Genomic DNA, 19,301 nt, shown 5'->3' on the forward strand with positions numbered 1-19,301 from the left:
AATCATATCATAGAGTATTCTCTCTCAAAAGATTTGAAGGTTAGAGATCCCTTGTTGCGCATTCACTTGCCTCTATGGCTAAGTGGCTTAACCCCAACTATGCCGTGGACACCCTCGAATGGAGCGACTTTGACATAATCAAAGATCAAGGACTTAACCACAAGACAACTATGATGCCTCAGGTCAAAGGACTACTTTGCATTATCCCAATCATGAGTTCTCATGTGACATGAATATGAGAACTCTTCGTTGATCGTGTTCAGTGAACTCATTCTCTATTGAGCACCTACATACTTGTCTTGATGTCACACACACCAATGACTCGAGACTAGTCACTCTCCCTGAGAGAAGACACATCACGTACTAATCTTAACGGACTGTCAATGCCCAATTGGCAATCCTATGATCAGGAACATTTAGGATATGTATATGAAAGAATGGTCTCATGAATCTAACTTCTTTAGATTGCATTCTCCCAATCACATATTCCTTGGACTTATCGTTTAAGCATATAACATGTATATGAGACGACTCAAACAATAACCTTTTGCCCTTTATATTTAAACTACATTAGTTTAACTTGTGAAATGTCCGTAAAGTATCATCATATGATTGGTTTTAGGGCACATTTCCAACAATCTCCCACTTGCACTAGAGCCAATCAGCTTGGTCATCGGTGATGATACCTCTTCTGTAGTCATTTCATAAATGGCTGAGTAGTAGGCCTAGACAATGGATATCTATATGTTATCCATAGAAGCAACCTTGAGAATAACGACGTCACAATTATACATGATTCTTAATCATGTGGTTCAATCTCTCATTTGAGTTCGGACCTTGATGAGACCTTGATTCCCTGGCTTGAGCTATCGCCCCATTAGTGTCATAGTGTCAGTACACTAGATACACTTTCTGGTTGGAACCGAATAGAGAGTTCATAAATGAACTTTCCCATCCAAACAACATTGTTGTAAACTTCTATATGGCAATATATTTTGCATTCATAATGGAACACACTAAAGTCATTACTTTAATGTTTCCATCCAAATATCTCTTTAGTCATAATAAAGAAATATCTGTTTATCTCTTCATTCATAATGAAGAAACATCCAATGATGGATTAGATTCATAATCCAATACATTTACGCTTCCATTACGTTACTCTAATTCTTCCTCGATCTTTGAGGAATTTATCCTTTAGTATTTCTTAAATACTTAAGGACTCACTTGACAGTTGCCATGGTTCTGATCCTGGGCTTGCACTGATATCGTCTTGTACCGTTTTAGGTACAACTCATATCAATGTTTTTCATACAATATGAAATACATAAATCACCTTTCTGCGTATGCATAAAGGATTCTATTTACGCATTATTTCTTTGGGAGTCAAAGAGTACGTTCTTTTTTTCTGAGAAGAGCAACTTCTTAGTCTCACTAGAGTTGTCCTTTTGATTGAAGTTCATCATCATATGAGAAACTTCCTATCATCTTTTGTCTATATTTAGGGCTTGATATAATCCAATTATATCCTAAAATCTATCAATATAGATTTCCATCCCATGTATATAGACTATGTCTCCCATATACATTCTATCTTCATATAATGTTTTACAGTCATAACTTTAACGAAGAAGTATTCTTTTCATTTCCAAAATTAATATATCATATATATATATATTCAAATTTAGGAATTTGATTAACTCCCACTAATCTTTTGTAAACCTAGTAAACAAAAGATTCATTCACATCTTTATGAGAAATCAAACGATTTGATCTTTCTTTCATAAGATGCTTATAGCTCCCACTAGCTTGCTAAGATCCATGATGGATGGATCTCTACAACTTACATGTCTTGTGATTCATAGTTTTAGACATATATTATCAAGACTATCTTAATAATGGTTTCGGAAACCCATATTATGTCCAAACATTTAATCACCATTTAGTTGTAGCTAGCAATCTTCGAATTAATTGAAACCATGACTACGTTAAAGATGGTTTCTTCCAAGTCAACCAATCTCTTTAATTATAGTTACCTTAAGCTACCAATTAACTATGGGGGTTTCATTATTTCGCGTCAAATGGTACTTTACCATTTCCTTGAGTATATATCGTATATACACTCAATGTAGTCATAAGGATTTTCATTCTTATTTCTTTCGAATTAAGAGGTGTATCTCTATGACATAGTCATAGAGTTCAAACCATTCAACTGAGACGGTTTATAAATCCTTCTCGACTACCTTGGAGCTTGTGGTATAGGAACTAGGTTGTTATATTTGTTGATCACTATCTTGTTTCTCAAAAAATCCATTCTTTGAGTTCTATCCCTCATTCATTTGCTCTATCTTAGGCAAATCCTAGTGTAGGATTACAATGAACTACCCAACAAAACAACATTTGTTAGTTGGTTTATATAAGTGATATCCAAAGGTTAATTTAAGGATATCCACAAGATAATTCTCAAACAAATATTGCTTATTAGCACACAACCCCAAATCATAACATGATTAAGATTTGTCTTTCTTTCCAACTACATCTTATGGAGTCATGAAAATTTTGGAAGATCTTCTAATTGACAATCATATTGTCTTAGAAGCGTATATTCTATATATGGGTAATTGATAACATCCAACGAACTAAATCTTATTCAAGTTCATTCTTCTCCTAATGGAGAAATCCATTATCTTTTGATGCTTCTTTCCTTGATATTTTTCAAGGAAACTGTTCTAAAGTGTTATCTTTCCTTGGATCAAATCTAAGGAGGCAAATACTTTAGACGTTTTACTCATCAACTTACATTTCTTGAATTCTTTGAAACCTTTTGCAAAGTATTCGGACTTGTGTTTATTCAAAATAAACTATAGTCCAACCGAGAGTGATCTTCGGTGAATGTCATACAACATGAGTAGTATTATGTTGTGGACAAGTGCCACTAACATCTAAGTGAATTAACCTCAACAACTTTGTGATTCTTTCTTCTTTCCAAAAGAATAAAGATTCGAACATTTCGCCTCTATACAATTTTAATAAGAAGGTGTTGGATCTGGATCTAACGATCCAAAGCATCCATCTATGACCAACTCGTATTTTATGTTTTTGAGGTATCACAACTCAGTTGGGATTAGTCACTACCTTGCAATCTTTTGGGTTTTAAGCATCGTTATATTCTAAACAGTTAACGCTACCATATCATCTCTACTATAGAGACAATCAATTAGATTACTATAATCCAATCATTGATTAATAAAGAACAATGTTTTGTCAAACAAAACATTCATCCATCTCTACTATAGTGACGGAATTAAGTTCCTTAAAATTGGAATGTAAAGACAATCTTTGGTTTTTCCAATTTCTTTGGTAGTTCATATGAGGAAGTAAGTACTATCTGCTTTCGCAGAGATCTATATTTTATTCACATTCCGAATGTGAAGCACCTTTTCTTCTCTCATATATCTTCTACTTCTTATTAGTCACACTTTTACAACGATTGTAAAACATAGTTGCTAATACGGAATCAAGCATTCAAGTAGAAGAACCAACTGTTTTGAACTATTCAAGAACAATTTACAACACCTTCGAAAGGTGTGTTCTTGACACTTGCAAGACATTTCTTGCAATTACCCCTTCCAATGTCCATCCTTTCATAAAGAAAGTTTGTTCCCTTGGAGTTAATTTTATCTTCTTCATTTGACTTCTCCTTTGACTACAATAGTCATGGTCCCTAAACTCCCACTATCTCTCTTGAAACTTATTTCAATTGTGTTATATACATCAAACATTTTGGAGAGCATGTGTTTATTGTTCACTACATAGTTTACAATAAACTTAGTGAACCATTAGGATAGGGACATAAAGGTAAAGTCCTAGCCTAGTTTCCGTCTCATTAAGTGGTTTATCACTTCAACACTCAATGATTCAAAATCATCATAAGTCCATGTTGATGGACTATTTTTTTTGTCAAACAACCATTATGTTCTAAACATAATTACAAACTTTCAAGAGTTGTTCAAGGCAACTCTCATTTCTTCATACAACAATTTGTAAGTGAAGAATCATGGCACATAAAGTGTCCATGCCCTTGTGCTTACTTCTAAAGTTCCTTGTTCATGTAACAAAGAAACAAGCACTAATGTTTGCATTTAACTAAGAGTTGTTCAAAGCAACTCTTATTTCTTCATACAAAAAATTGTAATTGAAGAATTATGACATTAAAAGTGTTGTCCTCTTTATGATAGACTTTTTCTAACATATTCTTCCAATGATACATTATCAATAGGAAGATTGTGAGGATGAGACTACTTAGGTACATTTACAAGCCATTAAAGACAATATATGGTTTTGTAGTACCAAGTCCGGAAACTAAAGCTTTCGGCTTTTATTTGTCAAGTGTTGGATAGCGTTTGCAAATATATTGGTAAATAAATACATAATGAATATAAATTGATTGATTTTAAGCCATTTGATCCGGGTCTTTAAATCAAATAGCACCACCCACTATTTTTGGCAAATTCCATATCCCTCATTGGAATTCGAGAGTTTTGGAGGAAACTCTTAGTAGGGTATGGGAGACTCACTACTACCAAGCCCACCTCACAATGATATGATGTTGGCTAGCATTAATAATAATGAGAGAGTACGCTTACTCATTTGCATCTCTTGCAAGTACCCATCTTATTTGGCCTCTAGAGAATGTTACCTCACAATGATATGATGTTGGCTCCATTGCACTTAGTTAAGTCATTCCCACCATGCAAGTTCGGGTAGGGGTTCAAGAACAACCTCACAATGATATGATGTTGATCATTCTCGTTGCCTACGTCTCACATCATCAAGTATGCATATAGACTCCTCCTGAGTGTAAGCACGCACTTTGTACTCCCCCATGATAGGGTGAAGCCGGTGTACGAGTCATAAACGATCGGAGCCTACCACGGTGGAAGGCCACGAAAGAGTGTTCAAAGCACTCTCACGCTTATCAACTTAATAATGGTTTGGTTGAGGGTTTTAGGTCTCATCACATATAAATATTCATTTTAATCTTTATTAAAACAATTTTGGCCCTATTACAACTATTGGTCCATTTGATTGAATTTAGTTGTATATAATACTCCCACTATGCTTATAAAACGGTTTTTAAAGCAAGAGTATATGATACTACTAACATAAACTTTGCATTCATTTGATGGACTATATAGTTGCCTTAGGGCCTTAGGATGACTATGAACCTTTGATTAGATTCAACACGAGCCTAGTGTTGAATCTCGGTCTAGGGATGGTGATTGATTTTAGTTACACGTTTAATCACATTAAGGCGTGTTGTCTTAGGGGCGTTGGACCCAACTACTTCAATTTCATGCATATCAAATAAAGCAAGAAAGAAGTACTTCAAAGTAAAGATGAGCTTATGCTCTTTACAACATTTGAATGATTCAAATTACTTTAAAGTAAAGAAGAGCTTAACCTCTTTTACAACATTTGATCAAATCAAATTACAACCAAAATCTAATCTACATATTCCGATGGTTCAAACAAATTTGAAACGGCCTTTCACATAGCTCAATTATCGTAGGCTTAGGTTCATAATCACCCTTTAATTAATTAACGCTTTAACTAATTAAATTGAATGCAACATTTTCATTTGGTTTTTGTATCCATAAAATTGATTTAAATGGAGCTAAATGAAATGAAAATCCAATTCTCATTTAAAGAGACAAAACAATTTTGTTCTCAACCTAATTTGGGCCAAAATGCAATTACCACAACTTTTTGGGCTATATTGCAAAAACACAAACTTTTGGGGTCACTTTGTAAAAACACAAAAGTCCACTACTTCATGTAATTACAACTAGAACCCAAAAATTCAACAAATACAAAAACTTCATTAAAGGAACAAAACAATTTGTCCTTTAATGATTTTGGGCCTTTACGTAAATACGTAAACTTTTGGGTCAAACTACAAATACACAAAAGTATCAAAACTTTATGTAATTGCATAAAAGCCCCAAAAGAACCTTATTTTAATAGGGTGGCCGGTTATAGGGGGAAAATAGAGAAGAGATAAGTCCAAAAAATTTGGAAATTTTTCAACAATGTCATAAAGCCTTGCAAGTGGAATTTGGTTGGTGTGAATCATAAAACCATGCAAGTGGTGTGTAAGAGAAGTACTTCTTACACACCGATCACCATTTCTATCACCTTTCAAAATAAATGTTTTGTTGATAGAAAATTCACATCAACCAACACAAAACAAAGACTTTATGAAATCAACCAAAACTTTGAATCAAAACACCAAACTTTTTGTTCTTGATAAGAACCTCAAGAACAATGAAGAACATCCATGAAAACCCATAAGAGTTCCATGAACATTTTCACTCATTAAAACCCAAATTTTCACTTCTCAAAATGGGGTTAACATCCTAGGGTACTTAGGGGTTCCAAAAGTCACCTTAAAACACTTTTAACAAGTCAAACAAGAACCCAAAAAATCACCATTTGGATTTGGCCGAAAATCCACAAAAACTTGGCACCAAATTTTAGCTCCAATATTCATGCTCATATAAACTACATCTACAACATTTGAGATGGCAAATTTTCTAACAAAATTTACATTCAAAGAAACAAGAATAAAGCTTGTAACATATTACAACTTTTAAATCAAAACTATGAACTACAAAACCCAAAAGGATTCACCAACTACTAGACCTAGGCTCTGATACCACTTGAAGGAAATTTTGTGAAAAACATGTTCATTTGAGCAACATCTATAGCATGCAATTAACAAATTAAAGGCGGAATCATGCTTGCATGCACTCAAAACAAAACATTACCCATTAAATTCAAAGCCTAGTAGTTTGGTGAACCAAGACTCAACTCAAAACAAAGTGAGTTGAGATATTTATACCTTTGTAGATACCTCTTTGCATAAGCAAAGGCTAATCACCCAAAGAGAGGGCCTTCATTCCTTGCATCTTAGATCTATGGATTTGGATGGATGAAATGGTTCTCCAAGTTCCCAAAATTGAGAACCTCTAAGTCTCTACACCAAGGTTAGATTGGAGAAGAAATGAGTGACCTTGGAGGAGTTGGATTGCTAGCTAATCCCTCCAAGGGGCAGGCCTCTTTAGAGAGAAAGGGAGAGACATGTTCTCTCCAATTTTCTCCAAAAGAAACCCTTAATGAATTTAGGCTATAAAGTCCTTTATATAGTCCCTTCAAATAAGTGACCTAAAGAACCAAAAAGCCATTCTTTTAACATGGCCGGCCTATTGAGGGATTTGTTGGAAATATGCCCTGAAAGTCAATCTTTGGAAGAAATCTTTCAGGACAAATGAATCGATGTATGGATGATTCTTATACATCAAATGGCAAAGATACTAATTAGGACTATCTCAATAAACGATATATGTCCTGAATAGTGAATCCATGGACAATGGATCGATTGAAGAAGTAATCTAATGATGTTAGACTACAGAGACCTTCTTCACATAACCATTATGTCCAAAAGGTTCCTGGTCATTGGATTGTCGGAGGGATACTGACAATGCTTAGACCAGTACATGCTGTGTCCGCTTCAATTGGAAGGATGGAAAGTCTCAACCCATTCGTGTTGTGACACTAAGACAAGTATGTAGGTGCTCATTAAGGGAATGAGTTCACTGAATACAATTGAATCAGAGTACTTGCATGGAGGTCTACTCACATGTCAAGCAAGTAACTCAAATGGTTGGAATAATGTAAGTAATCCTTTGACCTGAGGCATCGTCGTTGTCTTGTGGTTAAGTACTTAATCTTTGATTATGCCAAAGTCACTCTATCAGAATGTCAACGGCATAGTTGGGGTTAAGCCACTTAGTCATGAAGGCAAGTGTATGCGCAACAAGGAATCTCTAATCCTCGATAAGAGAGGAAGAATACTCTAAGATATGATTCGGGAATCTTCGGCCGAAGTATCGAGTGTAATAAAGGAAAGCGTTCCTATACGACTCAATTGGATCATATAAGAAGGAATAATCACATTAGGGGTTTGACATGATATATCCATACCCTAATGATGTGGTTGAGAGTATTGTATTAGAGAAGGATTGAATTACATTGTAATTCCAACTGACTAGGTTCTCCGAATAAACTTCTACATTAGCTTGGGTAGCTATGACATATGGTTAGATGTCACTCATAGCTTGTGAGTTCTTCTAGATGATTAAATGTAGTCATCAAAGAAGAAAGGTGAATTAAAATGAAGTTTTAATTCACTAAGTGATTGAATTAAATATGAGCAATTGGATTGATGCCAATCACCTCACTGCCTTGCTAATTAGAACCTAAAAGGTTGTTCACCAATACACTATTGTAGTGAGTAACTAATGGATGATGGAAACAATTAATTGGATTAATTATGTGTTGTGATTAATTTAGAAAAGTCTAAAGAAATCATAAAAGCGATAAAGATCGTTTTGGGCTTAAAGAAACGTTCGGGTTTAATTAGGCCCATTGGGCCTAAACCCATTGAGCTTTTATTCAAGCATTGGATGACTTGAAATAATAAAAGCCCAAAGCCCAAAAACAACACAAAGGGGCCGGCCACTTTAGGTGAGGAAAGGTGAGATATTTAGTCAAGTTGTTGACTAGGTTTCTTTTGTCTATATAAAGAACATTATAGAGATAAAGTTCATTAGGGTTTTTGTGAGTTTTGAACAACAAAAGAGGCAAAAGAAAATAGCCATCTTCAACCACAAAGGCCGGCCACCAAAAGGGGGTTTTTACTAACATCTCTTACACCCTTTTGGTTATTCCTTCATCCTTCTCACTACACTAGTGGGTGAGGATCTTTAGAGGTTTCCTACTTTGGGAACTTGAAGAGAACCTAGGAGCACTCATTATAACAAAGTGGAGGAGGCAAGGAGGGAAGCTAGGCTCAAGGATTTCAAGGAGCAAAGGGCTTGGAGGTGGTCCATCCTTGGTCTCAAGTCTAGATCAAGAGGTATAAGACTAACCTTCACTTTGTTCTTGATTCTAAAATTTGTTTTGATGCATTATATATAAACCTATGAACCTTGAAGGGGATTTGCATGACTATAGCTTTGATAATATGTTATAAATGCTTCCGCTGATTTCGTATATTAAATTTTGATTTGTATATGCATGATAGTCATTATGAAATCCCATTCTAGAATCTCATAATTTTCCCTTCAGGATTTGGGCTTTTGGGCCCTTGTGAATCTTTATTCATTAAGTTGTCATACAACTTAAGTCCATGGGCTTTGACGTTCGAAGCCCATTGGGCCTTAAGGTCCAAAACTATCCCGAGGTCTTCAACGAACTTATTCGTTTGATTAATTAACATATTAATTAATCCTTGCCATAAATAATTAAACCATTTAATTATTATTACTCATCTCCATTGTTTCTTCAATCTCCACCTTACACGGTGTACGATCCATTAGGTTCCTTTTAGCGAGGCAGTGGGCGATTAAAACCATTTCAAATCGATTGTGAATTGAAACTTACTTTCAATTCTCCCTTTAGTGATTATACACGTTTAGGGCTTCCACAAACCATGAGTGACACCTAGCAGCATATCATGGTTACCCAAGCTAGTCAGAAGAGGTGGAGAACCTATTCAGTTTAGGATTACAAATGCAATACGGTCTTTCTCTAATACAATACTTTTGACCACATTGTTTGGTTTGATAGTTTATTCATGTCTACTATCCAATGTGATTCGTGTGCTTATATGATTACCTTGAATGTGATTTGGAAGGACTTCCTAAATCTCATTCATACTTTGGCTAGAGATTCTTAATCATATCATAGAGTATTCTCCCTCAAAAGATTTGAAGGTTAGAGATCCCTTGTTGCGCATTCACTTGCCTCCATGGCTAAGTGGCTTAACCCCAACTATGCCGTGGACACCCTCGAATGGAGTGACTTTGACATAATCAAAGATCAAGGACTTAACCACAAGACAACTATGATGCCTCAGGTCTAAGGACTACTTTGCATTATCCCAACCATGAGTTCTCATGTGACATGAATATGAGAACTCTTCGTTGATCGTGTTCAGTGAACTCATTCTCTATTGAGCACCTACGTACTTGTCTTGATGTCACACATACCAATGACTCGAGACTAGTCACTCTCCCTAAGAGAAGACACAGTACGTACTGATCTTAACGGACTGTCAATGCCCAATTGGCAATCCTATGATCAGGAACGTTTAGGATATGTATACGAAAGAATGGTCTCATGAATCTAACTTCTTTAGATTGCATTCTCCCAATCACATATTCCTTGGACTTATCGTTTAAGCATATAACATGTATATGAGACGACTCAAACAATAACCTTTTGCCCTTTATATTTAAACTACATTAGTTTAACTTGTGAAATGTCCGTAAAGTATAATCATATGATTGGTTTTAGGGCACATTTCCAACAAGACCCTGCAGTTGATCCTGTACGGTTAATTCTATAGCTCAACATCAAATCCATCCTGAGTCACCTCGGTGACCTGTACGGCACTACACTGCATATACATCAGAACTACCTGAAGTAGTCTGTACGATAAGGATGGTGTAATAATAATACGCTTTAATGCTTCCCTCATCAAACATATGTGTACACAATCTAAGGTCACCTATCAGTCGGAACCTTCTCATGGTCTGTATGACATGTCGGAACCCTCTCATGATCTGTACGACATGCACCTACTTGGATCCAAGGTGAGCGTGCGGTGCGAGGTGAATAATATAAGCACTAACACCATGATTGCAGGTTATGAGCTATCAACATAATACATATCAACAATGCACATGAATAACATAAACTCACCTGATACTCACCTGTGCGTCCACAGCACCAATTCACATATATATATATATGCATCAATTATCAATTCATATAACTCATATCATGCATGCATGGCATTTGAAAACGTATTTTCGTTCAAACTCAATTTCTGGGAAACATATCAATAGTATATAGGTATAAACAGAAATACTGCCCACTCACTGATAAGTCGAAGGGTCGTAACCCCCGTGACGTCCCTGGATGCGCTCGTCCTCGGGATAGGTGTCACCTATATGCGAAATAACTATAAAAACGTTATTTTAAAGCATATAACCAACAATTCGTAATAACTTCTCATACGGTGCTCAAATCGGGTATATGAATATACCACAGTGACCTACTCGATGTCACGGACGTCGACAAATTTTTAAAATAATTTATGGGCTTGTCACGCGCCCCCACGCACCGTGGGTGGCACGGACCTACACGCCCCCACACGTGTCTTCTTCTTCCTCGCGTCGCCGGCGCCGGAAACCTGCAACTCGACCTTTCTCACTCAATTCTTCACCATTTTTCATGAAATTTTCACCTACGAGCTCTAAATTAAGAGGGGAAGGGATCTATACCTTTAAAAACTTCCAAAACCTTCAAAATCACGTCGGGAAATTTCACCCAAAACTGGCCACCCTCGAACACAGTGATCCCGACTTCCAAAACTTCCAAACGAACGTCCCTGAGCTTCGTGAGAACCTCCTAAAGCTCACTACGAGCTTGGATTGTCCTAAAAATCAACCAACACAAAGTTCATGAACAGTACCAAAATCGGTGCTTGTGATTTCGACGTGAAATCGAAAGATTTCTTACCTGAAATGGGTGTGGTTGAGTTCGTATAGTCCTCACGAGCACGATGGTACCTTCACAATCTTCGATCCGTGCTTGTAGGCTCAAGGGTGAGTGTGTCCGTACGGTTTCGAGAGTGAGAGGGAGACTGAACGGAGAGGAGAGAGAGAGAGCACGGGGAAGAAGGAAGGAAAGGGTTGTCCCGAGTGTGTGTTGTGTGGTCCGTCCAAAAAAAACAAGTCCAACTCACAACCCTAGCCACACAAACATACATATCACTTTATTAAATAAAACTTAATTCATTTCCAAGGATTTAGGAATGTATGTTTTAAACCAATTATATGTCACACACACATACCTTAGTACCTGCTAAGGGTAATCCCGTCATTTCACGTCCTCGATAAATCAAATCTCAGGACGGGCTGTGACAAAAGATGACCAAGAGGGTATCACCGCTGCCAAGCGTCATTGAGAATGCGAATTTAGTGGAAAACGACGGCGGGTTGCTAAGATTCCTATCAACAAATTTAAAGGGTTTTCTGCGGAGGAAAAGACTAGAGCTTGAGACAGACGACTGCGTAAGGTTGACATAGAATCCACCGCCTGCTAGCGCAACATCTCCAAGGAGGAAACTTTCGGAATCAAAGTTGGGGTTGCTACTGTTGGTTAGGGGTTTAGGCTCAGAAGAAGAAATGGGTTCTACAACTAGGGTTAGGGTTAGGAAATAGGAGGATGAGATGAGGAAAATGAAGGGGTACGAATAGGAAGGAGAGTTTTTTTTGTTTCTTAATTAATTCTAATTTTTAAATAAAAATTAATAATTTTTTTATTCTAGTTGGCGAATGAGTAAGCCCTGCTATTGCTATGTCATCGTTTAACAGTTAAATTGACAAAAAATTTAATGGAAGTCTGATATTGCAACGAATTCGTAAGTTGGTATGACATTGCAATGTTGAACACACGAGGTATGAAATTGTGGTTCGACCTATAGTTGAGGTAGTTTTGTGTAATTTACCCAAAAAAATTATATTTAATGTGTACAACTTTTGCCACTACCAGTCCTCCACTACCACCGCCACCACTACTGTCACCACATCCTCACCGCCACATTTCCATGGGCATCACCGCTACTCTCACTATTGTAAGCGTTGCCAACCCAACATCATCTTCCTTGTCATCACCACAATTTTTCTTTGACCATGATCACAACTATTGTTACCACCATTCCTCTACCACCACCATTATTGCCACTGCCACCCATCGCGTCGCCACCACCACCTCTACTATAACACACATTTCTATGGCCAATATTGTCACCCCCACCACAAGTGTTGCCATCACCATCGTCGTTGCCACTGCCGTCATCATCGCCGCTGCCACCACCACTAGCAGATTTACTAACTACTCTCCCATTTATATATTAATGAAATTTATTTTCATAAATATATTTAATAAAATAAAGATAAACACAATTTTTTGTTAAACTCTGCTACGAAACAATGGGATGTATTAACATTTAAATCTTTTAATTGAGCAAAAACCCATTTTAGAGCATGTCCAATTGATAAGTGTAAAGTTAAGATGTAAAAAAAAAAAATTATATTTACATTATCAGAGACGTAAATGTGGATTTTGCTTCAACTAGGGAGATAAATTCAAATTTCATCTCACTTCTTGTTCAACTCATGTGGATATTGCTTTCTTTTCTCTCTTGTAGATCCCCAAATAATGATATAATTAGATTTAAGACAACAAATGTGATACATTATTAGGATTAGTGCAAGGGGTTTATTTTTTATTTTTTATTTTAATCAGATCCACTGACCATATTTCCAACTCGACTTCTTTTCATTTCTAGTTGATGAGTCAACCTATGACACCTCGACTCGAATTTTAGTGGGCACCGAAATTACGGAATGCTGGCCATAATTCGGATAGGTGACAAAGCCATGATATCCATGAAATCATAACAAAAGTTGTCAAATATCAAAATCTACCAAAAATTCAACAAAACTTCCCCTAAATAGGGATAAATCCAAATTAAATCACTCGCAAGGAACCACATTTAATTCAACTCATTCCCGAAGGGCCACACCAATGGGTCTCGCCCCCATATTACATGCTACAAATAAAGCCGAGTAAGAATCCTACTCTGTAAGAATATATCAGAACCTACGATATGTACCTCGACATCGGATACGATTGTTATGACTACTGAGTCTGGTGCCATGGCATACAAAATCATGTACCAGCCATATTAGGGTAAGCTGAAAATATAATCATGTCATTGCCGAGTAATCTTAAGGCAATGACAAGCTGAGAATATAACTGTGTAATCATATCATTACGGGTAATTTCAACATAATGACAAGTTGAGAGTATATTTGTATAACCAATGCATTACGGAATAATCTCTACGTAATGGGGCAAGTTGAGAATGTATCTGCATAACCATGTCATTACCGAATAATCTCGATGTAATGACGAGCTGAAAATGTATATGTTTACGAAACAATCTCTATGTAATGACAAGTTGAGTATGTATATGTATATGTATAACCATGCCGTTACGGAATAATCTCAATGTAATGATAGAACGCAAATGTATTTGTATAACCTTGTCATTACGGAATAATCTCTACGAAATGATAAGCTGAGAATGTATCTATATAACTAAGCTGAGAATGTATCATACAAGTGTAAATTGAATACCATGTCCGTAGTATGGACAAGCTAAATAATATAACCATACATTTGTAAGCTGCATACCACTCTGTAATATGGACAAGCTGAATAATATAACCATAAACATGTAACTGAATACCATGTCTGTAGTTTGAACAAGCTAAATATGTATATCATACAACTAGTGTAATTCGTAAAACATAACTGAAATTCATATTTATCTAGACATGCTTCAAAATTTAGATAAATAAAACATTCTCTGAAATTAATGTCCACTCACACCTCTCGCTAACTCTCATTTGAGGAATCTTGTTGTTGTCAATCTGGTACAATTTGTAACTGGACCGAATCCCAATAAAGTCACATCCTAGACTCCTACACATGATAAACCATTTACTTTCATTTAATCTTATGGCTGCATCTAACTTTCAAGTTAGAATGCCTACATTCCTTATGAAGGGATTAAGCCAGTTATAGTTCATTGTTTGTTAAGCTCTAAAATTTCTCAAAGCATTAATTGGTAGAAACATAGAGTTCCAGAATCACTCAACAGAACCATGTATGCAATAAGATTTTGAATCATTGAGTGTTGAAGTGTTAAACCACTTCACTAGATGAAAACTAGGCTAGGACTTCACCTTTGTGTTCTTATCCTAATGATTTGCTAAATTTATTGTAAAATGTATAGTGAACCATTACCACATGCTCTCCAAATCGTTTGATGTGTGTAACACTATTGAAATAAGTTTCAAGAGATACAGGGGGAGTTTAAGGACCATATGACTATTGTAGTCATAGGAGAAGTCAAATGAAGATGACAAAATAACTCCAAGGGAACAAACGTTTTTTATGATAGGATGGACACTGGAAGAGGTATTTGTAAGAAATGTCTTGCAAATGTCAAGAACACATCTTTCGAAGGTGTTGTAAATTAATAGTTCAAAACTTTTTGAAATAGTTCAAAACAGCTGGTTCTTCTACTTGAATGTTTGATTCTATATTATTAACTATGTTTTGCAATCGTTGTGAAATAGTGACTAATATGAAGTAGAAGATTAATAGGAGAACAGAAAACACTTCACATTCGGAACGTGAATAAAGATATTGATCTCTGCTAAAGCAGTTAGTATGAACTACCAAAGAAATTGGAAAAACAAAGATTGTCTTTACATTCCAATTTGAATAAGGAAATTAATTCTATCACTTTAGTTTTAAGAGGTAGATGAATGTTTTAATTGACAAAACATTGTTCTTTATTAATGAATGATTGGATTATGGTAATCTGATTAATTGTCTGTATATTGTAGAGATGATGCGATAGTTTCAACTGTTTAGAATATAATGATGCTTAAAACCCAAAAGGTTACAAGATAGTGACTAACCCTGCTAAGTTGTAACACCTCAAAAACATAAACAAGAAGTTGGCTATAGATGGATGCTTTAGATCATTAGGTCCAGATCCAATGCCTTCTTGTTAAACTTTTACAAGGGCGAAATGTTCGAATCTTTATTCTTTTGGAAAAAAAGAAAGAGTCACAAAGTTGTTGAGGTTAATTCACTACATAATACTACTCATGTTATATGACATTCACCGAAGATCACTCTCGGTTGGACTATCATGGCATTTGTCCACAACATAATAATACTCATGTTGTATGCATTCACCGAAGATCACCCTCCATTGGACTATCGTGTATTTTGAATAAACACAAGTCCGAATACTTTGCAAAAGGTTTCAAAGAATTCAAGAATGTAAGTTGATGAGTAAAACGTCTAAAGTATTGATCTCCTTAGATTTCAAAAGAACATTTTATAAGAGTTTTCTTGAAAGCTATCAAGGAAAGTAGCATCGTAAGATAATTGATTTCTTTGTTAGGAGAAGAGCGAAATCTAATTGATATAGTTCGTTAAACATTGTCAAATTACCCATATATAGGATTTACACTTCTAAGACAATATAATTGTCAATTAGAATGTCTTCCAAAATGTTTCATAACTCAATAGGATGTAGTTGGAAAGAAAGACAACTCTTAATCGAGTTAAGATTTGGGGTTGTGTGCTAATAAGTAATATTTGTTTGAGAATAATCTTATGGGATATCCTTAAATTAACATTTGGATATCACTTTTATAAACCAACTAACAAAAGTTGTTTGTTGGGTAGTTCATTGCAATCATACAATAGGATTTGTCTACGATAGAGCAAATGAACAAGAGATAAAACTCAAGGAATGGGTTCTTTGAGAGACAAGATGATACTCAACAAACTTAACAATATAATTCCTACACTACAAGCTCCAAGGTAGTCGATAGGATCTATAAACCGTCTCAGTTGAATGGTTTGAACTTTATGACTATATCCTAGAGTTACACCTCTTAATTTGAAAGAAATTAGAATGAAGATCCTTATGACTACATTGAGTGTTTGTATGACATATACTCAAGGAAATGGTATAACAACATTTGACCCGAAATAGTGAAACCTTCAATACTAATTGGTAACTTAAGGTGACTACAATCAAAGAGACTAGTTGACTTGGAAGAAACCATCTTTGATGTAGTCTTGGTTTCAATTAATTCGAAGATAGCTTGCTACATCGAAATAGTGAATCAATGTTTGGACATAATATGGGTTTCCTAAACCATTATCAAGATAGTCTTGATGATATATGTCTACGAATCATAAGATGTGTAAGTTGTAGAGATTCATCAATCATGAATCTAAGGAAGCTGGTTGGAGCTATAAGTGTCTCATGAGAAAAGATCGAATCCTTTGATTTCTTGTAAAGATGTAAATGAATCTTTTGTTTACTAGGTTTACAAAAGATTAGTGGGAGTTAATCATATTCCTATGTTTGGAAATGAAAGGAATTCTTCTTCGATAAAGTTATGACTTTAAATGTTTTATAATGATAGGATGTATATGGGAGACATTGTCTATAAACTTGGGATGGAAATCTATAATGATAGATTTCAAGATATATTAGATTATCTCAATCCATATTGATAGACAAAAGATGCTAGGAAGTTCTCAAATGATAAACTTCAAATAGAAGGACAGGTCTAGTGAGACTAGGAAGTTGCTCTTTTAAAAGGGAATGTACCCTTTGACTCTTAAGGAAACATAATGCGTAAATAGAATCTTTTATGCATATGCAGAAAGGTGATTTATGTATTTATATAGTATGAAAACATTGATATGATGGGTACCTAGAACGGTACAAGATGATATCAGTGCAAGCCCAAGATCAGAACCATGACAACTATCAAGTGAGTCTTTATGTATTCAAGAAATACTAAAGGATAGGTTCCTCAACAATGTAAAATATATAACCATATGGAAGCTTACAACAATGTTGTTTAGATGGGAAAGTTTATTTATGAACTCTCCATTTGGTTCCAAACAAGATGTGCCACTAGTGTACCCACATTAAAACACTAATAGGGCGATAGCTCAAGTTAGGGAATCAAGGTTTCATCAAGATCCAAATGCAATTAAGAGACTGAACCACATGATTGAGAATCATGTATAATGATGACGTCATTAATCTCAAGGTTACTTCTATGGATAACATATATATATCCACTATCTAGGCCTACTACTCATCTATTGTTGAAATGACTTCAGAAGAGGTATCATCATTGATGACACATCTGATTGGCTCTAGTGCAAGTCGGAGATTGTTGAAAATGTGCCCTAAACCCAAGAATATGATCATACTTTACGGACATTTCACATATTAAACTAAACTAGTTTTGTGAAACCTCGTCCTTGATTTATCGTATTTTGTACTATTGAATTTATGAAATTACCATTGTACCCTTAAGTTGACTTTCGTTGACCATCTCATCGAAATGCGAAGTCTGATTTTAATTAAATTATTTGTATCATACTTATTGCCACGAATGCGTAGGCGTAAACGGATTTGAAATCGGATGTGTAACAAAGATTCTACGTTTGAACGTCAAACGTTTTCAGATATTTTGTGTTTTATATTATGCATTCTTAAATTATGAACCAAGAGGACCCACTTGCGATTTTTGTCCCCTTATCCCCTTTCCCTATCCGGATACCCCTTTTCCCTTTTGAGATTTCCCTTATCTCTCTCTCTCTCTCTCCCTCACTTCTCACTTTCTCTCATTCTCTCTATGAGCTCCATCTGCACATCAACAAACCACCATCACCTGGACTTAGAAACCTCGAGGACACTAAGGACGTACTTTGTGAATTTTCCGACGTAGGTAGGCTTCTATAAACCCTTGGGATGTGTTTTAGGGTTAGATCAAAACTTGTTTTAAGTTGTACAACATGTTAAACACAGAAAGTAACTCAGAGTAGCTTTTCCCAGTTTTCCGGCAAACATTGCCAGTTTCAAGGTGTTTTTCAGCCAAACCACATTGAGTTGGTCGTCTTTCAAGGTACCATTCTCTTCATCTTGTTGAGAACTATGATTTTCCTTTTTAAATGACTTGATTTGGTTAAGTATGGAAAAAGTTATGAGTGTTGGAAGTTCTACCCAGAAATCGGCCAACCCACAGCCTAAAACTTTTCAACCCGACCCGATAACCCTAAACCGATCCAAGCCTAACTGCTACCCAGCCTAACCCAGAGTTTCAGCCCACTAAGCTAAGCCCAAACCCAAACCTTAGGCCCAACCCATAACCCAGATTTGACCCGATCGAATCCCAGAATCCTAGGTAGCAGGTATGTCCACGCGTGGGCACCTGTCTTAGCCAGCATGTTGAGTACACGCGCCTCCACCAGAGGTACTGTGCTCCGTCGCCGTCCACAGCAGCGCCGTCAACTTTTTCGTCCAACTTTCGACGCCCTTGGTGGTGCGTGGGGGTACCTGAGGTACCCTATTATATGTTTTGATGTCTTGAATCCATTTATGACGTCCGTTTTTCGAAATTCAATCATCATGGTAGAGTTTTATTAATTGGACCCTTTATGTGCTTAGGTGCGTTTATTAGCGGCGTTTCTGTCCT

Source organism: Malus domestica, chromosome 12, assembly GCF_042453785.1.
Source record: "Malus domestica chromosome 12, GDT2T_hap1".
Classification (NCBI taxonomy): Eukaryota; Viridiplantae; Streptophyta; class Magnoliopsida; order Rosales; family Rosaceae; genus Malus; species Malus domestica.